The sequence below is a fragment of the Oncorhynchus mykiss genome, chromosome 11 (genome assembly GCF_057628025.1).
Source record: "Oncorhynchus mykiss isolate SJ-2025 chromosome 11, ASM5762802v1, whole genome shotgun sequence".
Taxonomy (NCBI): domain Eukaryota; kingdom Metazoa; phylum Chordata; class Actinopteri; order Salmoniformes; family Salmonidae; genus Oncorhynchus; species Oncorhynchus mykiss.
This window is the reverse complement of record NC_143032.1, coordinates 1,445,001-1,469,077: the sequence shown is the minus strand read 5'-3', so window position 1 is coordinate 1,469,077 and position 24,077 is coordinate 1,445,001.

The following is a 24,077-nucleotide window of genomic DNA, read 5'->3' as shown; positions in this document are numbered from 1 at the left end:
GTTAAGACACTTTATATTGGTGTCGTGGAGGCCCAACGCCCTGTTAACACACTTTATATTGGTGTCGTGGAGGCCCAACGCCCTGTTAAGACACTTTATATTGGTGTCGTGGCGGCCCAACGCCCTGTTAAGACACTTTATATTGGTGTCGTGGAGGCCCAACGCCCTGTTAACACACTTTATATTGGTGTCGTGGAGGCCCAACGCCCTGTTAACACACTTTATATTGGTGTCGTGGAGGCCCAACGCCCTGTTAAGACACTTTATATTGGTGTCGTGGCGGCCCAACGCCCTGTTAACACACTTTGTATTGGTGTCGTGGAGGCCCAACGCCCTGTTAACACACTTTATATTGGTGTCGTGGAGGCCCAACGCCCTGTTAAGACACTTTATATTGGTGTCGTGGCGGCCCAACGCCCTGTTAAGACACTTTATATTGGTGTCGTGGAGGCCCAACGCCCTGTTAACACACTTTATATTGGTGTCGTGGAGGCCCAACGCCCTGTTAACACACTTTATATTGGTGTCGTGGAGGCCCAACGCCCTGTTAACACACTTTATATTGGTGTCGTGGCGGCCCAACGCCCTGTTAACACACTTTATATTGGTGTCGTGGAGGCCCAACGCCCTGTTAACACACTTTATATTGGTGTCGTGGAGGCCCAACGCCCTGTTAAGACACTTTATATTGGTGTCGTGGAGGCCCAACGCCCTGTTAACACACTTTATATTGGTGTCGTGGAGGCCCAACGCCCTGTTAAGACACTTTATATTGGTGTCGTGGCGGCCCAACGCCCTGTTAAGACACTTTATATTGGTGTCGTGGAGGCCCAACGCCCTGTTAACACACTTTATATTGGTGTCGTGGAGGCCCAACGCCCTGTTAACACACTTTATATTGGTGTCGTGGAGGCCCAACGCCCTGTTAAGACACTTTATATTGGTGTCGTGGCGGCCCAACGCCCTGTTAACACACTTTATATTGGTGTCGTGGAGGCCCAACGCCCTGTTAAGACACTTTATATTGGTGTCGTGGCGGCCCAACGCCCTGTTAACACACTTTATATTGGTGTCGTGGAGGCCCAACGCCCTGTTAAGACACTTTATATTGGTGTTGTGGAGGCCCAACGCCCTGTTAACACACTTTATATTGGTGTCGTGGCGGCCCAACGCCCTGTTAACACACTTTATATTGGTGTCGTGGAGGCCCAACGCCCTGTTAAGACACTTTATATTGGTGTCGTGGAGGGCCAACGCCCTGTTAACACACTTTATATTGGTGTCGTGGAGGCCCAACGCCCTGTTAAGACACTTTATATTGGTGTCGTGGAGGCCCAACGCCCTGTTAAGACACTTTATATTGGTGTTGTGGAGGCCCAACGCCCTGTTAAGACACTTTATATTGGTGTCGTGGCGGCCCAACGCCCTGTTAACACACTTTATATTGGTGTCGTGGAGGCCCAACGCCCTGTTAAGACACTTTATATTGGTGTCGTGGCGGCCCAACACCCTGTTAACACACTTTATATTGGTGTCGTGGAGGCCCAACGCCCTGTTAAGACACTTTATATTGGTGTCGTGGCGGCCCAACGCCCTGTTAACACACTTTGTATTGGTGTCGTGGAGGCCCAACGCCCTGTTAACACACTTTATATTGGTGTCGTGGAGGCCCAACGCCCTGTTAAGACACTTTATATTGGTGTCGTGGAGGCCCAACGCCCTGTTAACACACTTTATATTGGTGTCGTGGAGGCCCAACGCCCTGTTAAGACACTTTATATTGGTGTCGTGGCGGCCCAACGCCCTGTTAAGACACTTTATATTGGTGTCGTGGAGGCCCAACGCCCTGTTAACACACTTTATATTGGTGTCGTGGAGGCCCAACGCCCTGTTAACACACTTTATATTGGTGTCGTGGAGGCCCAACGCCCTGTTAACACACTTTATATTGGTGTCGTGGAGGCCCAACGCCCTGTTAACACACTTTATATTGGTGTCGTGGAGGCCCAACGCCCTGTTAACACACTTTATATTGGTGTCGTGGCGGCCCAACGCCCTGTTAACACACTTTATATTGGTGTCGTGGAGGCCCAACGCCCTGTTAACACACTTTATATTGGTGTCGTGGAGGCCCAACGCCCTGTTAAGACACTTTATATTGGTGTCGTGGAGGCCCAACGCCCTGTTAAGACACTTTATATTGGTGTCGTGGCGGCCCAACGCCCTGTTAAGACACTTTATATTGGTGTCGTGGAGGCCCAACGCCCTGTTAACACACTTTATATTGGTGTCGTGGAGGCCCAACGCCCTGTTAAGACACTTTATATTGGTGTCGTGGAGGCCCAACGCCCTGTTAACACACTTTATATTGGTGTCGTGGAGGCCCAACGCCCTGTTAAGACACTTTATATTGGTGTCGTGGCGGCCCAACGCCCTGTTAAGACACTTTATATTGGTGTCGTGGAGGCCCAACGCCCTGTTAACACACTTTATATTGGTGTCGTGGAGGCCCAACGCCCTGTTAACACACTTTATATTGGTGTCGTGGAGGCCCAACGCCCTGTTAAGACACTTTATATTGGTGTCGTGGCGGCCCAACGCCCTGTTAACACACTTTGTATTGGTGTCGTGGAGGCCCAACGCCCTGTTAACACACTTTATATTGGTGTCGTGGAGGCCCAACGCCCTGTTAAGACACTTTATATTGGTGTCGTGGCGGCCCAACGCCCTGTTAAGACACTTTATATTGGTGTCGTGGAGGCCCAACGCCCTGTTAACACACTTTATATTGGTGTCGTGGAGGCCCAACGCCCTGTTAACACACTTTATATTGGTGTCGTGGAGGCCCAACGCCCTGTTAACACACTTTATATTGGTGTCGTGGCGGCCCAACGCCCTGTTAACACACTTTATATTGGTGTCGTGGAGGCCCAACGCCCTGTTAACACACTTTATATTGGTGTCGTGGAGGCCCAACGCCCTGTTAAGACACTTTATATTGGTGTCGTGGAGGCCCAACGCCCTGTTAACACACTTTATATTGGTGTCGTGGAGGCCCAACGCCCTGTTAAGACACTTTATATTGGTGTCGTGGCGGCCCAACGCCCTGTTAAGACACTTTATATTGGTGTCGTGGAGGCCCAACGCCCTGTTAACACACTTTATATTGGTGTCGTGGAGGCCCAACGCCCTGTTAACACACTTTATATTGGTGTCGTGGAGGCCCAACGCCCTGTTAAGACACTTTATATTGGTGTCGTGGCGGCCCAACGCCCTGTTAACACACTTTATATTGGTGTCGTGGAGGCCCAACGCCCTGTTAAGACACTTTATATTGGTGTCGTGGCGGCCCAACGCCCTGTTAACACACTTTATATTGGTGTCGTGGAGGCCCAACGCCCTGTTAAGACACTTTATATTGGTGTTGTGGAGGCCCAACGCCCTGTTAACACACTTTATATTGGTGTCGTGGCGGCCCAACGCCCTGTTAACACACTTTATATTGGTGTCGTGGAGGCCCAACGCCCTGTTAAGACACTTTATATTGGTGTCGTGGAGGGCCAACGCCCTGTTAACACACTTTATATTGGTGTCGTGGAGGCCCAACGCCCTGTTAAGACACTTTATATTGGTGTCGTGGAGGCCCAACGCCCTGTTAAGACACTTTATATTGGTGTTGTGGAGGCCCAACGCCCTGTTAAGACACTTTATATTGGTGTCGTGGCGGCCCAACGCCCTGTTAACACACTTTATATTGGTGTCGTGGAGGCCCAACGCCCTGTTAAGACACTTTATATTGGTGTCGTGGCGGCCCAACACCCTGTTAACACACTTTATATTGGTGTCGTGGAGGCCCAACGCCCTGTTAAGACACTTTATATTGGTGTCGTGGAGGCCCAACGCCCTGTTAAGACACTTTATATTGGTGTCGTGGAGGCCCAACGCCCTGTTAACACACTTTATATTGGTGTCGTGGAGGCCCAACGCCCTGTTAAGACACTTTATATTGGTGTCGTGGAGGCCCAACGCCCTGTTAAGACACTTTATATTGGTGTCGTGGAGGCCCAACGCCCTGTTAACACACTTTATATTGGTGTCGTGGCGGCCCAACGCCCTGTTAAGACACTTTATATTGGTGTCGTGGAGGCCCAACGCCCTGTTAACACACTTTATATTGGTGTCGTGGCGGCCCAACGCCCTGTTAAGACACTTTATATTGGTGTCGTGGCGGCCCAACGCCCTGTTAAGACACTTTATATTGGTGTCGTGGAGGCCCAACGCCCTGTTAACACACTTTATATTGGTGTCGTGGAGGCCCAACGCCCTGTTAAGACACTTTATATTGGTGTCGTGGCGGCCCAACGCCCTGTTAACACACTTTATATTGGTGTCGTGGAGGCCCAACGCCCTGTTAAGACACTTTATATTGGTGTCGTGGCGGCCCAACACCCTGTTAACACACTTTATATTGGTGTCGTGGAGGCCCAACGCCCTGTTAAGACACTTTATATTGGTGTCGTGGAGGCCCAACGCCCTGTTAAGACACTTTATATTGGTGTCGTGGAGGCCCAACGCCCTGTTAACACACTTTATATTGGTGTCGTGGAGGCCCAACGCCCTGTTAAGACACTTTATATTGGTGTCGTGGAGGCCCAACGCCCTGTTAAGACACTTTATATTGGTGTCGTGGAGGCCCAACGCCCTGTTAACACACTTTATATTGGTGTCGTGGCGGCCCAACGCCCTGTTAAGACACTTTATATTGGTGTCGTGGAGGCCCAACGCCCTGTTAACACACTTTATATTGGTGTCGTGGCGGCCCAACGCCCTGTTAAGACACTTTATATTGGTGTCGTGGCGGCCCAACGCCCTGTTAAGACACTTTATATTGGTGTCGTGGAGGCCCAACGCCCTGTTAACACACTTTATATTGGTGTCGTGGAGGCCCAACGCCCTGTTAAGACACTTTATATTGGTGTCGTGGCGGCCCAACACCCTGTTAACACACTTTATATTGGTGTCGTGGAGGCCCAACGCCCTGTTAAGACACTTTATATTGGTTTCGTGGCGGCCCAACGCCCTGTTAACACACTTTATATTGGTGGCGTGGAGGCCCAACGCCCTGTTAACACACTTTATATTGGTGTCGTGCAGGCCCAACGCCCTGTTAAGACACTTTATATTGGTGTCGTGGCGGCCCAACGCCCTGTTAACACACTTTATATTGGTGTCGTGCAGGCCCAACGCCCTGTTAACACACTTTATATTGGTGTCGTGGCGGCCCAACGCCCTTTTAACACACTTTATATTGGTGTCGTGGAGGCCCAACGCCCTGTTAAGACACTTTATATTGGTGTCGTGGAGGCCCAACGCCCTGTTAACACACTTTATATTGGTGTCGTGGAGGCCCAACGCCCTGTTAAGACACTTTATATTGGTGTCGTGGAGGCCCAACGCCCTGTTAAGACACTTTATATTGGTGTCGTGGAGGCCCAACGCCCTGTTAACACACTTTATATTGGTGTCGTGGAGGCCCAACGCCCTGTTAAGACACTTTATATTGGTGTCGTGGAGGCCCAACGCCCTGTTAAGACACTTTATATTGGTGTCGTGGAGGCCCAACGCCCTGTTAACACACTTTATATTGGTGTCGTGGAGGCCCAACGCCCTGTTAACACACTTTATATTGGTGTCGTGGCGGCCCAACGCCCTGTTAACACACTTTATATTGGTGTCATGGAGGCCCAACGCCCTGTTAACACACTTTATATTGGTGTCGTGGAGGCCCAACGCCCTGTTAACACACTTTATATTGGTGTCGTGGAGGCCCAACGCCCTGTTAACACACTTTATATTGGTGTCGTGGAGGCCCAACGCCCTGTTAACACACTTTATATTGGTGTCGTGGCGGCCCAACGCCCTGTTAACACACTTTATATTGGTGTCGTGGAGGCCCAACGCCCTGTTAACACACTTTATATTGGTGTTTCCTCTACCTGGAGATCAGTCTACCAGCTCTCAGAGTCTCATGTCAGAATTAGATGTTCCAAACATCCAATTTCGAAGTGTTTAAGGTTAAGCTTAGGCATCAAATTCAAATTCTTAAGGATAGGCAAAAACTGCAAATGTTTACGATTGGGCTGAGCTTAAAACAAAACTATCAAAAACAACTATCTACTGCTGGATTTGAACATGCAACATTTAAAATCAGAGGCAAATGCTTATACCCATTTGATTCCCCATCCACAATGTCCAAGCAAATCCAAAACCTACTTGAAGGCAACAATGCTCACCGTTGCCTCAAGCGGCAGGCATCCACATAATCTCCCGACGTACTCAGACCTGGATGGAATACTGACTGTTGTCACGGGTGACCTGGCTGAAATCATTAGCTACCTCAGCTGAACGCCCCAGAGCTGCGTGGGCTGAAGGCCCCAGAAAGCCCCCTGAGCTGAAGGCCCCAGTGAACCCCCTGAGCTGAAGGCCCCAGAGCTGTGTGGGCTTAAGGCCCCAGAAAGCCCCCTGAGCAAAATTCCCCAGGGAATGAAGGCCCAAGAGAGGCCCCTGGGCTGAAGGCCCCAGTGAACCCCCTGGGCTGAAGGACCCAGAGCTGCGTGGGCTGAAGGCCCCAGAGCTGCTTGGGCTGAAGGCCCCAGCGAGCCCATTAGAATGCCTAGGGGGCCCCTAAGTGTCACCCATGAAATCAAGCTGTTAGGGTTTAAAACTTCTTTGGGGTAACCCCCTTCTTCTCAATTTCCGCCTAAAAACATACCCTAATCTAACTGCCAGAAGCAAGGATATGCATGTTCTTGGAATCATTTGAAAGGAAACACTCTGAATGTTGTGGAAATGTGAATTGAATGTAGGAGAATATAACACAAGGTAGAAGAAGATACAAGATACAAGATAGAAGAAGATACAAGGAAATAAACTTACGTTTTCTGTTTTTTATTGTTGCTGCATCATCTTTCAAATGACCAAAACATCCAAACATACAGATAGGATGCTGTGGATGATTTGCATGAAGAACATAAGATGGCAACAATAGCTGAGCAAAGATTTGGACAGATAACTTCAAAAATGAGCGAGCTACATGACATTGAGCATGAAGTCACCCAGGTGTCCCACACAAATGTACCCAGATGTACACATGTGGCCGAATTGATACAGTGATATATTTTGAAGGAAAGAACTATATACAAAATACATAAATTCTATTCTAACACCACCCTCAAAAAAAACATTATACATATAAAAAATAAAATAATAATAATTAAACATAAACAAATAACAAGGGAAACTATTTACTATTTAGTCTCTTTCTGTTGTAAAGCAGAGGGTTACTGAACAGGTGATGCAGGTGATGGGGCATTTCCTGTGACAAAGGGCACAATGACATCTCCCTACTGTGCCCTTTTTGCCCTGAGGCACATTCATGCCTGCAGAGATGAATCTGGGCAGGTGAACACCACTGGTTGGAGCAGAGGGGACAGAGGTAGAGATGAATCTGGGCAGGTGAACACCACTGGTTGGAGCAGAGGGGACAGAGGTAGAGATGAATCTGGGCAGGTGAACACCACTGGTTGGAGCAGAAGGGACAGAGGTAGAGATGAATCTGGGCAGGTGAACACCACTGGTTGGAGCAGAGGGGACAGAGGTAGAGATGAATCTGGGCAGGTGAACACCACTGGTTGGAGCAGAGGGGACAGAGGTAGAGATGTATCTGGGCAGGTGGACACCACTGGTTGGAGCAGAAGGGACAGAGGTAGAGATGAATCTGGGCAGGTGAACACCACTGGTTGGAGCAGAGGGGACAGAGGTAGAGATGAATCTGGGCAGGTGAACATCACTGGTTGGAGCAGAGGGGACAGAGGTAGAGATGAATCTGGGCAGGTGAACACGACTGGTTGGAGCAGAAGGGACAGAGGTAGAGGGGAAAGAAGGTGCTGAAGCAACTCGTCTTGCTTTCTCTGTCAATTTCCTCTATAATTTGGGTTAAATCTGTATACCTAGACTTTGTTTTAGCTTTTCCTGATTTATTCGCCATAATTTAAAGATAAACTTGCTGAAAAAGCTCTTCACTATGTAATGCTATGTGTAACACCCGTGGCTCCGTCAAGTAGGATTTGCAATGGCGAATGACCCTCTTTTACGCCAGAGTTTACGACAAAGGCTGGTCTTCGAACATATAACCATTACATATTGCTGTTTACCTCAGCTCATTGGCTATCTTCCAAGCTAGAGTTCAAGATGATCAGTGGTCATTGGGCCAAAATAGAGTCAATCAACGATAGACCGGTCCTACCATTGGTGTGCAATGAGGTCATTGATTGGTGTCTTCAAATAGGTTTGTTTCGGTCAATACGTCCCGGGAAAAGAACCATCAAGTATGGTTGTGTTAGTAACAACCAGCGGATTGCAATGAAACCAACCATGACTGGATAAACGTTTGTTTAGTGTGTGTAATTACCACGAACGCTTTGTCCAAAGTTGAATGAGATGGAAATCACGACGCAACCGGTTTACAAATGTTTCGTAAGCTATAGAAATTGATTTTATCAAACAAAACGAATATTCACTGTGTAGTGAACACTGTGTAGTGAACAGAGGAAGATCTTCAATGGTAAGCGATTCATTTTATTGTTATTTCTGACTTTCGTGACGCTAATGCTTGGTTGGAAAATGCTAGTAATACTTGTGTGTGCGTGGAGCCGTCCTCAGAAAATCGCATGGTTTGCTTTCGCAGTAAAGCCTTTTTGAAATCTGACACAGCGGCTGGATTAACAAGACGTTCATCTTTTAAATGATGTAAGATACATGTATTTACAAGAATGTTTAATATAACGAATGGTGTATTTAGACTGTTAGCGCTCTGCAGTTTCACCGGATGTTGGCATGGTGGGACGTTAGCGTCTCACCTACCCTAAAACAGTGGAGGACCAATAGTCATTCTCATTATTGTTAAACATTCGTCGTTCCTGGTGTTGACTTGGACAATTGGTCAGAAATTAACCGCCTGGTTTATTTTCACCCCATACACACCTGCCGTGTGTGTGTGTGTGCGTGTGTGCGTGTGTGCGTCCCTAACCTGATGTATCAGCGCCGTGGCCCTGTAGAAACCCATTCTGCGTAGTTGAGTGACAGAGAAAGAAGAGAAGTTCTCCGTAGCAGATTTATGACGTCCATAATGGTTTAATGTCTGGGTTTGACACTGATATGGAGGGGGAAGTGAAGTGGCTCTGAGTAAGGGCCTGGCCCAGAGGATTTTACTGTCACAGCTGATGACAGTAACTTTCTCCATGCAGATTAAATTGGTGTTCACAGATGATGACAGTCACTTTCTCCATGCAGATTAAAATGGAGTTTACAGATTTGCCCGGGGAGCATGCTGCGCTCCTGTGACACCGGCTGATCATGACAAGTCAGAGACGAGACCGGGAGTCGAAGACGACATGAGACCAGACCAGCTGTAGCATGACACTGATGCTGCCGACACTGATGCTGCCGACCCTGATGCTGCAGACATAGACGCTGCGGAGAAGGATGCTGCCGACACTGATGCTGCCGACACTGATGCTGCAGAGATTGATGCTGCCGACACTGATGCTGCAGACACTGATGCTGCAGACACTGATGCTGCTGACACTGATGCTGCCAACACTGATGCTGCAGGCACTGATGCTGCAGACACTGATGCTGCAGACACTGATGCTTAGGATTCCATCACATACAGCCTGTACTGGTTTACACATCAGTCTGAACAGTCAGCATTACAGACAATGGTGCAGTGCTGCTGTAAATTATTTTACAGCAATGTTGCTTTGCTGGGTCTATTACAGTACAACAGGCTGTTGTTAGGTCTATTACACTACAACCGGCTGTTGTTAGTTCTATTACAGTACAACAGGCTGTTGTTAGGTCTACTACAGTACAATGGGCTGTTGTTAGGTCTATTACAGTACAACAGGCTGTTGTTAGGTCTATTACAGTACAACAGGCTGTTGTTAGGTCTATTACAGTACAACAGACTGTTGTTAGGTCTATTATAGTACAACAGGCTGTTGTTAGGTCTACTACAGTACAACCGGCTGTTGTTAGTTCTATTACAGTACAACAGGCTGTTGTTAGGTCTACTACAGTACAATGGGCTGTTGTTAGGTCTATTACAGTACAACAGGCTGTTGTTAGGTCTATTACAGTACAACAGGCTGTTGTTAGGTCTATTACAGTACAACAGGCTGTTGTTAGGTCTACTACAGTACAACTGGCTGTTGAAAGGTCTACTACGGTACAAGAGGCTGTTGCTAGGTCTACTACGGTACAAGAGGCTGTTGCTAGGTCTACTACGGTGCAAGAGGCTGTTGCTAGGTCTACTACGGTACAAGAGGCTGTTGCTAGGTCTACTACGGTACAAGAGGCTGTTGCTAGGTCTACTACGGTACAAGAGGCTGTTGCTAGGTCTACTACGGTACAAGAGGCTGTTGTTAGGTTTACTACAGTACAAGAGGCTGTTGCTAAATTTACTACTGTACAACTGGCTGTTGCTCGGTTTTCTACAGTACAAGAGGCTGTTGCTAGGTTCACTACAGTACATCTCAGTACAGTGTTATTGGGTTTAAGTGTACAACAGAGGGTTTTTTACAGCTGGGCACTAGAAAAATGTGTTCAAAGTTTAAAATCACACTGGATTGTTTGAACAGATGTATTTTTTTCTGATTGATGGATGGATGGATGGATGGATGGAGAGAGAGAAAGAGAGAGAGAGAGAGAGAGAGAGAGTCAGTTTGCTAGTTTAAATACACTGTTAAATTCAATCAATTGTCTGTAGATTCCCTTGCAACTGCAAATTAAATATTTTGCTAAAAGGTCATATTCACCTTGCTATTTAACCCCATGTAATAACACATTAACTCATGTAATAACACATTAACCACATGTAATAACACATTAACCCCATGTAATAACACATTAACCACATGTAATAACACATTAACCACATGTAATAACACATTAACCCCATGTAATAACACATTAACCTATGTAATAACACATTAACCCCATGTAATAACACATTAACCTATGTAATAACACATTAACCCCATGTAATAACACATTAACCCCATGTAATAACACATTAACCACATGTAATAACACATTAACCACATGTAATAACACATTAACCCCATGTAATAGCACATTAACCACATGTAATAACACATTAACCTATGTAATAACACATTAACCCCATGTAATAACACATTAACCACATGTAATAACACATTAACCTATGTAATAACACATTAACCCCATGTAATAGCACATTAACCCCATGTAATAACACATTAACCTATGTAATAACACATTAACCCCATGTAATAACACATTAACCTATGTAATAACACATTAACCACATGTAATAACACATTAACCCCATGTAATAGCACATTAACCACATGTAATAACACATTAACCTATGTAATAACACATTAACCCCATGTAATAACACATTAACCACATGTAATAACACATTAACCTATGTAATAACACATTAACCCCATGTAATAGCACATTAACCCCATGTAATAACACATTAACCCATGTAATAACATATTAACCCCATGTAATAGCACATTAACCCCATGTAATAACACATTAACCCCATGTAATAGCACATTAACCCCATGTAATAACACACTAAACCATGTAATAACACACTAAACCATGTAATAACACACTGAACCATGTAATATCCAGTCTACATCAGTATCCAGTCTACAGTCTACATCAGTATCTAGTCTACATCAGTAACGAGTCTACTTCAGTATCCGGTCTACAGTCTACATCAGTATCCAGTCTACATCAGTATCCAGTCTACATCAGTATCCGGTCTACGGTCTACATCAGTATCCAGTGTACATCAGTATCCAGTCTACATCCGTATCCAGGCTACAGTCTACATCAGTATCCAGTCTGCATCAGTAACCAGTCTACTTCAGTATCCGGTCTACAGTCTACATCAGTATCCAGTCTACATCAGTATCCAGTCTACAGTCTGCATCAGTATCCAGTCTACAGTCTACATTAGTATCCAGTATCCAGTCTACATCAGTATCCAGTCTACATCAGTATCCAATCTACATCAGTAACCAGTCTACTTCAGTATCCAGTCTACAGTCCATATCAGTTTCCAGTCTACAGTCTACATTAGTATCCAGTCTACAGTCTACATCAGTATCCAGTCTACATCAGTATCCAGTCTACATCAGTATCCAGTCTACATCAGTAACCAGCCTACCTCAGTATGCAGTCTGCAGTCTACTTCAGTATCCAGTCTACAGTCTACTTCAGTATCCAGTCTACAGTCTACATCAGTATCCAGTCTACAGTCTACATCAGTATCCAGTCTACATCAGTATCCATTCTACATCAGTAACCAGTCTACAGTCTACATCAGTATCCAGTCTACATCAGTAACCAGTCTACTTCAGTATCCAGTCCACAGTCTACATCAGTATCCAGTCTACCTCAGTAACCAGCCTACATCAGTATCCAGTCTACAGTCTACATTAGTATCCAGTCTACAGTCTACATCAGTATCCAGTCTACATCAGTAACCAGTCTACAGTCTACATCAGTATCCAGTCTACATTTAGTATCCAGTCTACATTAGTATCCAGTCTACATCAGTATCCAGTCTACATCAGTAACCAGTCTACATCAGTATCCAGTCTACAGTCTACATTAGTATCCAGTCTACAGTGTACATCAGCATCCAGTCTACATCAGTATCCAGTCTACTTCAGTATCCAGTCTACAGTCTACATCAGTTTCCAGTCTACTTCAGTAACCCGCCTACATCAGTATCCAGTCTACAGTCTACATTAGTATCCAGTCTACAGTCTACATCAGTATCCAGTCTACATCAGTAACCAGTCTACTTCAGTATCCAGTCTACAGTCTACATCAGTATCCAGTTTACAGTCTACATCAGTATCCAGTCTACAGTCTACATTAGTATCCAGTCTACAGTCTACTTCAGTATCCAGTCTACTTCAGTATCCAGTCTACAGTCTACATCAGTAACCAGTCTACATCAGTAACCAGTCTACATCAGTAACCAGTCTACATCAGTAACCAGTCTACTTCAGTATCCAGTCTACAGTCTACTTCAGTCTACAGTCTACATCAGTATCCAGTCTACAATGTGTGAGTATTAGTTTCAGATCAGTAAACAGAGGTCTCTGTGAGGAGGGTTGTTATTGAGTTGTGGCCCCCGGCAGAGGATTGATCCACTTCAGCTGGGCAGCAGAGGGGGGAGGGGGGCTATGTGGGGCCCAGCGGGGCTCCAAAATCAATAAGGTTAATAGACGTGGGGGCCCCAGGGCCACACAGTCAGAGGCGAGGCCTCCTGGATGCCTGCCTGCCTCGTTGCCAATAAGGAAAATTCCAGATTACGAGATGTGATTTATGAAGTGTGGCGCATTAAAGGGGAAATCTGAAATTTAAGATTTAAGATTTCTCCGGCCCATTCACTCAGCTGTTTACCAGATCAGTGGTTGGGTAACCACTTTGTTGTTATTTGAACTGCAGCTTGCCCCTTCCTTGTCAGTGTGATTACCTGTAAGCAGCCAGGTGAGGTCAGGTGAGGCCCGGTGGAGCTGGGGGTTATGGGGTGTTAACAGGGGCTTGTTTATGGAGTTGGGGGTTATGGTGTGTTAACAGGGGCTGGTTTATGGAGATGGGGGTTATGGTGTGTTAACAGGGGCTGGTTTATGGAGATGGGGGTTATGGGGTGTTAACAGGGGCTTGTTTATTGAGATGGGGGTTATGGTGTGTTAACAGGGGCTCCTCCTCCCTCCTCCTCTCCTCACACCTCCTCCCTCCTCCCTCCTCCCTCCTCCCTCCTCCCTCCTCCTCCATCCTCACACATCCTCCTTCCTCCTCCTCCCTCACACCTCCTCCTCCCTCCTCCTCCCCCCTCCTCCTCTCCTCACATCTCCTCCTCCTCACTCCTCTTCCCCCCTCCTCCTCCATCCTCCACCTCCTCCCTCCTCACCGTCTGATTTTCATAATACCAACAGCTTCATAATCACTTGATGAGTAATTTCCTCTCATTTGGGAGGCTTTAACACCTTTTCCCTTTCTATGGTTTCTCACCTGAGATGTTGTGAAGAGCATAATTACCGAAATAAATGTGTGTGTTGTATTTTACCCCAATGTAAGATTAGTTTCCAGTACAATGTAAGGTTAGTTTCCAGTAAAATATAAGGTTAGTTTCCAGGAAAATGTAATATAAGGTTAGTTTCCAGGAAAATGTCATGTAAGGTTAGTTTCAAGGAGATCTTAATGTAAGGTTAGTTTCAAGGAAATCTTAATGTAACGTTAGTTTCCAGGAAAATGTAAGGTTATTTTCCAGTACAATGTAAGATAACTTTTCAGTAAAATGTATTATAAGGTTAGTTTCCAGTAAAATGTAATGTAAGGTTAGTTTCCAGAAAAATATAATATAAGGTTAGTTTCCAGGAAAATATAAGGTTAGTTTCCAGGAAATTGTAATATAGGGTTAGTTTCCAGGAAAATATAATATAAGGTTAGTTTCCAGGAAAATGTAATATAAGGTTAGTTTCCAGTAAAATGTAATATAAGGTTAGTTTCCAGTAAAATATGAGGTTAATTTCCAGTAAAATGTAATATAAGGTTAGTTTCCAGGAAAATGTAATGTAAGGTTAGTTTCCAGTAAAATATGAGGTTAATTTCCAGTAAAATGTAATATAAGGTTAGTTTCCAGGAAACTGTAATGTAAGGTTAGTTTCCAGTAAAATATGAGGTTAATTTCCAGTAAAATGTAAGGTTAGTTTCAAGGAACATATGAGGTTAGTTTCCAGGAAAATGTAATATAAGGTTAGTTTCCAGTAAAATGTAATGTAAGGTTAGATTCCAGTGAAGTGTAATATAAGGTTAGTTTCCAGTACAATGTAAGGTTCGTTTCCAGTAAAATGTAATATAAGGTTAGTTTCCAGGAAAATATAAGGTTAGTTTCCAGGAAAATGCAATATAAGGTTAGTTTCCAGTAAAATGTAATGTAAGGTTAGATTCCAGTGAAGTGTAATATAAGGTTAGTTTCCAGTACAATGTAAGGTTCGTTTCCAGTAAAATGTAATATAAGGTTAGTTTCCAGGAAAATGTAATATAAGGTTAGTTTCCAGTAAAATGTAATATAAGGTTAGTTTCCAGTAAAATATAAGGTTAGTTTCAAGTAAAATGTAAGGTAAGTTTCAAGGAAAATATAAGGTAAGTTTCAAGGAAAATATAAGGTTAGTTTCCAGCAAAATATAAGGTTAGTTTCCAGGAAAATGTAATATAAGGTTAGTTTCCAGTAAAATGTACTATAAGGTTAGTTTCCAGGAACATGTAATATAATGTTAGTTTCCAGTAAAATGTAATGTAAGGTTAGTTTCCAGGAAAATGTAATATAATGTTAGTTTCCAGGAAAATGTAATGTTAGTTTCCAGGAAAATATAAGGTTAGTTTCCAGTAAAATATGAGGTTAGTTTCCAGGAAAATGTAATATAAGGTTAGTTTCCAGTAAAATAGTAGGTTATTTTCCAGGAAAATGTAATATAAGGTTAGTTTCCAGTAAAATATGAGGTTAGTTTCCAGGAAAATGTAATATAAGGTTAGTTTCCAGTAAAATATGAGGTTAGTTTCCAGGAAAATGTAATATAAGGTTAGTTTCCAGTAAAATATGAGGTTAGTTTCCAGGAAAATGTAATATAAGGTTAGTTTCCAGTAAAATAATGAGGTTAGTTTCCAGGAAAATGTAATATAAGGTTAGTTTCCAGTAAAATATGAGGTTAGTTTCCAGGAAAATATATTATAAGGTTAGTTTCCAGTAAAATCTAATATAAGGTTAGTTTCCAGGAAAATGTAATATAGGGTTAGTTTCCAGGAAAATGTAATATAAGGTTAGTTTCCAGGAAAATGTAATATAAGGTTCGTTTACAGGAAAATGTAATGTAAGGTAAGTTTCAAGGAAAATATGAGGTTAGTTTCCAGTAAAATGTAATATAAGGTTAGTTTCCAGGAAAATGTAATATAAGGTTCGTTTCCAGGAAAAAAATGTAAGGTTAGTTTCCAGTAAAATGTAAGGTTAGTTTCCAGGAAAATATAAGGTTAGTTTCCAGGAAAATGAAATATAAGGTTAGTTTCCAGTAAAATGTAATATTAGGTTAGTTTCCAGTAAAATATACGGTTAGTTTCCAGTAAAATGTAAGGTTAGTTTCCAGTAAAATGTAAGGTTAGTTTCCAGGAAAATATAAGGTTAGTTTCCAGGAAAATATAAGGTTAGTTTCCAGTAAAATGTAATATAAGGTTTGTTTCCAGTAAAATATGAGGTTAGTTTCCAGTAAAATGTAATATAAGGTTAGTTTCCAGGAAAATGTAATATAAGGTTAGTTTCCAGGAAAATGTAATATAGGGGTAGTTTCCAGGAAAATGTAATATAAGGTGTGTTTCCAGTAAAATGTAATATAAGGTTTGTTTCCAGTAAAATATAAGGTTAGTTTCCAGGAAAATGTAAGGTTAGTTTCCAGGAAAATGTAAGGTTAGTTTCCAAGAAAATGTAAGGTTAGTTTCCAGGAAAATGTAAGGTTAGTTTCCAGGAAAATGTAATATAAGGTTAGTTTCCAGTAAAATGTAATATAAGGTTTGTTTCCAGTAAAATATAAGGTTAGTTTCCAGGAAAATGTAATATAAGGTTAATTTCCAGGAAAATGTAATATAAGGTTAGTTTCCAGTAAAATATGAGGTTAGTTTCCAGTAAAATGTAAGGTTAGTTTCCAGTAAAATATAAGGTTAGTTTCCAGGAAAATATAAGGTTAGTTTCCAGTAAAATGAAATATAAGGTTAGTTTCCAGTAAAATGTAATATTAGGTTAGTTTCCAGGAAAATATAAGGTTAGTTTCCAGGAAAATATAAGGTTAGTTTCCAGGAAAATATAAGGTTAGTTTCCAGTAAAATGTAATATAAGGTTTGTTTCCAGTAAAATATGAGGTTAGTTTCCAGTAAAATATAAGGTTAGTTTCCAGTAAAATGTAATATAAGGTTAGTTTGTAGAAAAATATAAGGTTAGTTTCCAGGAAAATGTAATGTGTGGTTAGTTTCCAGTAAAATATAAGGTTAGTTTCCAGTAAAATATAAGGTTAGTTTCCAGGAAAATTTAAGGTTAGTTTCCAGTAAAATATAAGGTTAGTTTCCAGTAAAATGTAAGGTTAGTTTCCAGTAAAATGTAATATTAGGTTAGTTTTCAGTAAAATATAAGTTTCGTTTCAAGGAAAATGCAATATAAGGTTAGTTTCCAGTAAAATATAAGTTTTGTTTCAAGGAAAATGTAATATAAGGTTAGTTTCCAGGAAAATGTAATGTAAGGTTAGTTTTCAGTAAAATATAAGATTCGTTTCCAGGAAAATGTAATATAAGGTTAGTTTCCAGTATAATGTAATGTAAGGTTAGTTTCCAGGAAAATGTAATATAAGGTTAGTTTCCAGGAAAATGTAAGGTTAGTTTCCAGTAAAATGTAATATAAGGTTAGTTTCCAGGAAAATATAAGGTTAGTTTCCAGGAAAATGTAATGTAAGGTTAGTTTCCAGGAAAATGTAAGGTTAGTTTCCAGGAAAATGTAATGTATGTTTAGTTTCCAGTAAAATATGAGGTTAGTTTCCAGTAAAATATAAGGTTAGTTTCCAGTAAAATATAAGGTTAGTTTCCAGGAAAATGTAATGTTAGTTTCCCAGTAAAATGTAATGTTAGGTTAGTTTCCAGTAAAATACAAGGTTAGTTTCCAGTAAAATATGAGGTTAGTTTCCAGTAAAATATAAGGTTAGTTTCCAGTAAAATATAAGGTTAGTTTCCAGTAAAATACAAGGTTAGTTTCCAGTAAAATATAAGGTTAGTTTCCAGGAAAATGTTAGGTTAGTTTCCAGTAAAATACAAGGTTAGTTTCCAGTAAAATACAAGGTTAGTTTCCAGGAAAAAGTAATATAAGGTTCGTTTCCAGGAAAATGTAAGGTTAGTTTCCAGGAAAATATAAGGTTAGTTTCCAGTAAAATGTAATATAAGGTTTGTTTCCAGTCAAATGTAATATAGGGTTAGTTTCCAGGAAAATGTAATATAAGGTTAGTTTCAAGGAAAGCATAATGGTAAAGTGGCTTTACCTGACATTAGAGGTTCTCTGATCCTCATTGTAATATAGCTTTAACAACGGTCCTGAAGGATGGTTCCACCTGTCTAACTGATGGGGCTGAATAGAGACAGAGGGAGGATTGTGCAGAGGGAGGAGAGATTGGCCAGTGCCCTACTGCCACTTCCTCCTCTCCCTCCTCTCCTTCTTCCTCCAGCTCCCCTAAACATAACCCAGAGGTTCTGTACAATACAGGCCTGTACTTTATTGCATTCTCCTTCTAATCCTCCCTAGTTTATTGTTGTGGCTGTGCTGAGGCCCTCCTCTCTAATAAACTGGGGAGGATTAGAAGGAGAATGTAATGAAGGACAGTCACTTCAGCCTGACAGCCATTTTAGGAGGGGGTTGAGATGAGACGGCGTAGATACATGACAGCCATTTTAGGAGGGGGTTGGGATGAGACGGGGTAGCTACATGACAGCCATTTTAGGAGGGGGTTGGGATGAGACGGGGTAGCTGCATGACAGCCATTTTAGGAGGGGGTTGGGATGAGACGGGGTAGATACATGACAGCCATTTTAGGAGGGGGTTGGGATGAGACGGGGTAGCTGCATGACAGCCATTTTAGGAGGGGGTTGGGATGAGACGGGGTAGATACATGACAGCCATTTTAGGAGGGGGTTGGGATGAGACGGGGTAGATACATGACAGCCATTTTAGGAGGGGGTTGGGATGAGACGGGGTAGCAGCATGACAGCCATTTTAGGAGGGGGTTGGGATGAGACGGGGTAGCTACATGACAGCCATTTTAGGAGGGGGTTGGGATGAGACGGGGTAGCAGCATGACAGCCATTTTAGGAGGGAGTTGGGATGAGACGGGGTAGATACATGACAGCCATTTTAGGAGGGGGTTGGGATGAGACAGGGTAGCTGTATGACAGCCATTTTAGGAGGGGGTTGGGATGAGACAGGGTAGCTACATGACAGCCATATTAGGAGGGGGTTGGGATGAGACGGGGTAGCAGCATGACAGCCATTTTAGGAGGGGGTTGGGATGAGACAGGGTAGCTGTATGACAGCCATTTTAGGAGGGGGTTGGGATGAGACGGGGTAGCTGCATGACAGCCATTTTAGGAGGGGGTTGGGATGAGACAGGGTAGCTGTATGACAGCCATTTTAGGAGGGGGTTGGGATGAGACGGGGTAGATACATGACAGCCATTTTAGGAGGGGGTTGGGATGAGACGGGGTAGCTACATGACAGCCATTTTAGGAGGGGGTTGGGATGAGACAGGGTAGCTGTATGACAGCCATTTTAGGAGGGGGTTGGGATGAGACGGGGTAGCAGCATGACAGCCATTTTAGGAGGGAGTTGGGATGAGACGGGGTAGATACATGACAGCCATTTTAGGAGGGGGTTGGGATGAGACGGGGTAGATACATGACAGCCATTTTAGGAGGGGGTTGGGATGAGACGGGGTAGATACATGAAAGCCATTTTAGGAGGGGGTTGGGATGAGACGGGGTAGCTACATGACAGCCATTTTAGGAGGGGGTTGGGATGAGACGGGGTAGCTGCATGACAGCCATTTTAGGAGGGGGTTGGGATGAGACAGGGTAGATACATGACAGCCATTTTAGGAGGGGGTTGGGATGAGACGGGGTAGCTGCATGACAGCCATTTTAGGAGGGGGTTGGGATGAGACAGGGTAGCTGTATGACAGCCATTTTAGGAGGGGGTTGGGATGAGACAGGGTAGCTGCATGACAGCCATTTTAGGAGGGGGTTGGGATGAGACGGGGTAGCAGCATGACAGCCATTTTAGGAGGGGGTTGGGATGAGACGGGGTAGCAGCATGACAACCATTTCAAATCAAATCAAATGTATTTGTCACACACACATGGTTAGCAGATGTTAATGGTCACATACACATGGTTAGCAGATGTTAATGGTCACATACACATGGTTAGCAGATGTTAATGGTCACATACACATGGTTAGCAGATGTTAATGCGAGGGCAGCGAAATGCTTGTGCTTCTAGTTCCGACAATGCAGTAATAATCAACGGGTAATCTAACCTAACAATTCCAAAACTACTACCTTATACACACAAGTGTAAAGGGATAAAGAATATGTACATAAAGATATATGAATGAGTGATGGTACAGAGCAGCATAGGCAAGATGCAGTAGATGGTATCGAGTACAGTATATACATATGAGATGAGTAATGTAGGGTATGTAAACAAAGTGGCATAGTTTAAAGTGGCTAGTGATACATGTATTACATAAAGATGCAGTAGATGATATAGAGTACAGTATATACGTATACATATGAGATGAATAATGTAGGGTTTGTAAACAAAGTGGCATAGTTAAAGTGGCTAGTGATACATGTATTACATAAAGATGCAGTAGATGATATTGAGTACAGTATATACATATGAGATGAGTAATGTAGGGTATGTAAACAAAGTGGCATAGTTAAAGTGGCTAGTGATACATGTATTACATAAAGATGCAGTAGATGATATTGAGTACAGTATATACATATGAGATGAGTAATGTAGGGTATGTAAACATTATATTAAGTAGCATTGTTTAAAGTGGCTAGTGATATATTTTACATCAATTTCCATCAATTCCCATTATTAAACTGGCTGGAGTTGAGTCAGTGTGTTGGCAGCAGCCACTCAATGTTAGTGGTGGCTGTTTAACAGTCTGATGGCCTTGAGATAGAAGCTGTTTTTCAGTCTCTCGGTCCCAGCTTTGATGCACCTGTACTGACCTCACCTTCTGGATGATAGCGGGGTGAACAGGCAGTGGCTCGGGTGGTTGTTGTCCTTGATGATCTTTATGGCCTTCCTGTAACATCGGGTGGTGTAGGTGTCCTGGAGGGCAGGTAGTTTGCCCCCGGTGATGCGTTGTGCAGACCTCCCTACCCTCTCGAGAGCCTTACGGTTGTGGGCGGAGCAGTTGCCGTACCAGGCGGTGATACAGCCCGACAGGATGCTCTTGATTGTGCATCTGTAGAAGTTTGTGAGTGTTTTTGGTGACAAGCCAAATTTCTTCAGCCTCCTGAGGTTGAAGAGGCGCTGCTGCGCCTTCTTCACGATGCTGTCTGTGTGGGTGGACCAATTTAGGAGGGGGTTGAGATGAGACGGGGTAGCTACTGGACAGCCATTTTAGGAGGGGGTTGGGATGAGACGGGGTAGATACATGACAGCCATTTTAGGAGGGGGTTGGGATGAGACGGGGTAGCTGCATGACAGCCATTTTAGGAGGGGGTTGGGATGAGACGGGGTAGCTGCATGGGAGATTTAAAGGATAATACTCTCTGGGTTTATTACCATAACATGCATTACAATCTGCTTCTTTGAACTGTGTTGCCGTTTAGCTTTCTTGATTTGTAAAAAAAAAAAAAAAAAAAAGGGGGTATTATATTAAATGTTTAGTGACCGGGAGACGTGTGACTTATTAAATCCTTAAGGGTTCATGAAGAATGTGATTCGTTAATCTGCAGCTGTTTGAAGTGATTAGAGAGGGAGGGTTAAAATGGCAGCTTGTATTTTTTTCAATGGCAGAGAATATCAAATCCATGGTCCTGGCCTGGTCTCATAATGCTTTTTTGCCATAAGTGATATTGATATATGAAAAAGTGGGTTTGTTCCATTATTAAATCCTTAGATCGCCCAGTTTCCTTCCATATCGGTCCATTTACAGTTTTTAACAATCACTTTGACACTAATTTCGGAACGTTCATGTCATTTAAAAAAACTATAGACACAAAACTCACAACCAATGATCAAAATGCACATTTTTCAAAACTCTAACACTTTTTTTTCCAATTGCTTGGATACAATACACATAAAACTAAGATGATTTGTTCATTGAACTAAAATCACCTATTCAAAATGACACAATTTAACATCAAATTATTACCATTTCCAAATGCAATTCACACATTACATCTGAGATGACTGTCTATTCATTTCATTACAACGATGTAACTATCAACTGATACAACTGATCAAAATGATTAGTAACTGTTACATTACACTTAATGCTTAGTTTTATGGAAACTGACAAACGATATTCCATGTTTAGATCATGAAAGTTTCAGGATAACGAGATCCGTTGACACCAATTACTGTGGACCATGAACCAATTGGACTACATTACCTATGGATGTAATATTTCATCATCATTCTTTATCAGACACTGTTTCTATGGTCCCATGTACCACTTTTACAGACCATGTTTTCAGACTTGACATTACTGTACAATCACTTTATTAGGTACACCTATCTAGTACTGGGTAGGACCCCCTTTTGCCTCCACAACAGCCTGAATTATTCATGGTGTTGTACATTAAGAGATGCCCATCTGCACACCACTGTTTTAAACAGCTGTTATTTGAGCGTTTTGTGGCCTTTCTGTTAGCTTGAATGAGTCTGGACATTCTCCTCTGACCTCTCTCATTAACAAGGTGTTTTTGCCCACAGAACTGCCGCTCACTGAATGTGTTTTGTTTATACACCATTCTCTGTAAACTCTAGAGACTGTAGTGCGTAAAAATCCCAGGAAGGCAGCTGTTTCTGAGATGCTAGAATCACCATGTGTGGCATCAACAATCATACCACGGTCAAAGTTGCTTAGATTACGCATCTTGCCCGTTCTAATGTTTGGTCAAACAACATCTTAAGCTCCCTACTCTATATACTCTATATATTGAGTTGCAGGCAGCCACATGATTCGCTGTTCGAATGTAACTGTCTTTGATGAGCTAAATCAGGTCTGTAGAGCTGATAGCATGACCTATGTCATTGTGTGGTGTAATGTCAGGTTCCACCATGCTCAAATGGTGCAAGCATGGTTTCAGGCCCATCCACAATTTACCACCCTGTGCTTATCCCCATACTCTCCTTTCCTAAACCCGATTGAGGAATTTTTCTCCACATGGAGGTTGAAGGTATATGATAGGCGCCCTCACGAACAAGCCCTCCTTTTCCAGGCCATGGATGAAGCATGCAATGACATCATGGCAGACCAGCGTCAGGCCTGGATTCATCAGATTCTTCCCAAGATGTTTGGCCAATGAAAACATCCATTGTGATGTGGATGAGAACCTGTGGCCAAATCCACAAGACAGCGTTGATGGAAATATAGAAGCACAGTAATCAATCTTTTGTTTTGCTTTTTACAGTAAGCCAGGTGAGGAACACTGCAGTGATGTTTTACAGTAAGCCAGGTGAGGAACACTGCAGTGGTGTTTTACAGTAAGCCAGGTGAGGAACACTGCAGTGATGTTTTACAGTAAGCCAGGTGAGGAACACTGCAGTGATGTTTTACAGTAAGCCAGGTGAGGATCACTGCAGTGATGTTTTACAGTAAGCCAGGTGAGGAACACTGCAGTGGTGTTTTACAGTAAGCCAGGTGAGGATCACTGCAGTGATGTTTTACAGTAAGCCAGGTGAGGATCAATGCAGTGATGTTTTACAGTAAGCCAGGTGAGGAACACTGCAGTGATGTTTTACAGTAAGCCAGGTGAGGAACACTGCAGTGATGTTTTACAGTAAGCCAGGTGAGGAACACTGCAGTGATGTTTTACAGTAAGCCAGGTGAGGATCACTGCAGTGATGTTTTACAGTAAGCCAGGTGAGGAACACTGCAGTAATGTTTTACAGTAAGCCAGGTGAGGAACACTGCAGTGATGTTTTACAGTAAGCCAGGTGAGGATCAATGCAGTGATGTTTTACAGTAAGCCAGGTGAGGAACACTGCAGTGATGTTTTACAGTAAGCCAGGTGAGGAACACTGCAGTGATGTTTTACAGTAAGCCAGGTGAGGATGATGTTTTACAGTAAGCCAGGTGAGGAACACTGCAGTGGTGTTTTACAG